The sequence below is a fragment of the Elephas maximus genome, chromosome 6 (genome assembly GCF_024166365.1).
Source record: "Elephas maximus indicus isolate mEleMax1 chromosome 6, mEleMax1 primary haplotype, whole genome shotgun sequence".
In the NCBI taxonomy this organism is placed as follows: domain Eukaryota; kingdom Metazoa; phylum Chordata; class Mammalia; order Proboscidea; family Elephantidae; genus Elephas; species Elephas maximus.
The window spans coordinates 7,449,785-7,451,121 of NC_064824.1; the positions used below are offsets into that span (position 1 = coordinate 7,449,785).

The 1,337-nt window shown below is 38.9% G+C and overlaps 1 non-coding gene across 1 annotated transcript; it reads left to right on the forward strand.

The window, feature by feature from the left end:
• The first annotated feature begins 715 nt into the window (after window positions 1–715).
• LOC126078619 (U6 spliceosomal RNA) lies at window positions 716–822 on the forward strand. Its single transcript, XR_007518104.1, has one exon. It is a non-coding gene; the product is annotated as a U6 spliceosomal RNA (small nuclear RNA).
• The last annotated feature ends 515 nt before the right edge of the window (window positions 823–1,337 follow it).

Consider the following 1,337-nt stretch of genomic DNA (forward strand, 5'->3'; position numbering starts at 1 on the left):
CAATTTTTTTTGGTCCTTACTAGAAGAACTAATGACTTCTAACTTCACAGGTCTTTGTAGGATCAGAGTGGTACAGAGGCAGCACTAAGGGATGACCAGAGGAACTGTTATCATTCCTGCCACAAAATCTAACAGTGTGTCCCAAAGCTTCCCCAGGTAAAAATACAATCTAAGTAAAAATATTGTGTGACATGGCATTTATGTAAGTGCGTTTTAGGGCTAGTGAATTGCCGTACAGTATGCATTATATGTATGGCTTCTCTTATTCAACATAATGTTAATGAGAGTCATCCTTTAAAGTTGCATACAGCAGTAATTTGTTCATTTGTATTTCCACATAACATTCCATTTTAAGAACATACTACAATTTGTCTATTCCAAGTTCTGCTGCCAGATGAATTTAATGCATGGGCTGCAATTTGTCAACCCCTGATCTAGTCTGCAGTTTACTGATAGTTTCTAGTTCAGGACTATAACAAGTAGTGCTGCTATGAACATTCTTGTACAAGTGCCTTAGCAAACATAAGAACACATTTCAGGCTAAGACTTCTAGGAAAATGTTCAATAGTAATGATGATAGTGGGCATCTTGATTTTAATGGTAATGTTAATAACCATATATTTAGGTCTTGATTTAATATGGACATTCTTAGTCATTCATTAAAAGTATTTTTAAATTGAGAATGAATATTGATTTTTATTTAAAAATAATTTTAGTACTCACTTCAGCAGCACATATACTAAAACTGGAACAATACAGAGAAGATCCATATGGCCCCTGTGCAAGGATGACACACAAATTCATGAAGTGTCCCATATTTTTTAGATAAGTACAAGTGTCTAACCTACCACGCAGATAAAAAAAAAAAAAAAAAACTTTCAGGAAGTACTTCTCTCCCATTATCCTGCCTCCTCCCCGCTCCTCTCCAGATCCCAGTCAGCATCAGTGATTGCTACATTTCTTGGGCTGGAAGTAGGACTCTTCGCACACCCTGAGCCATTCTCCTGGCTTTGGAGAAGGAACCAACTAACAAACAGGAAAAAAAAAATCTGCCAGCTCAGACACAAGAGGTCTGCAGACTTTGAATGCCATTCATCCCTGCATAGGCCTGTGTGGGTTTTTCAACAGCATAGGCCCTCATTAGCACAGTATAACAGGGTGTATATCTGAACCCTATTTTCATCTGTATCTTTTATACATGGGAGAGTGCCAGGTTCAAGAAATTTGACACTGCCTTGCCCATTAAGCAGGGTCCACACCTACCCACATCAGAAGTCTGAGAACAGGTGGCTCCACCCACTCCACTGAGCCACCCATGACAGGGGTCCAAGTTCTTA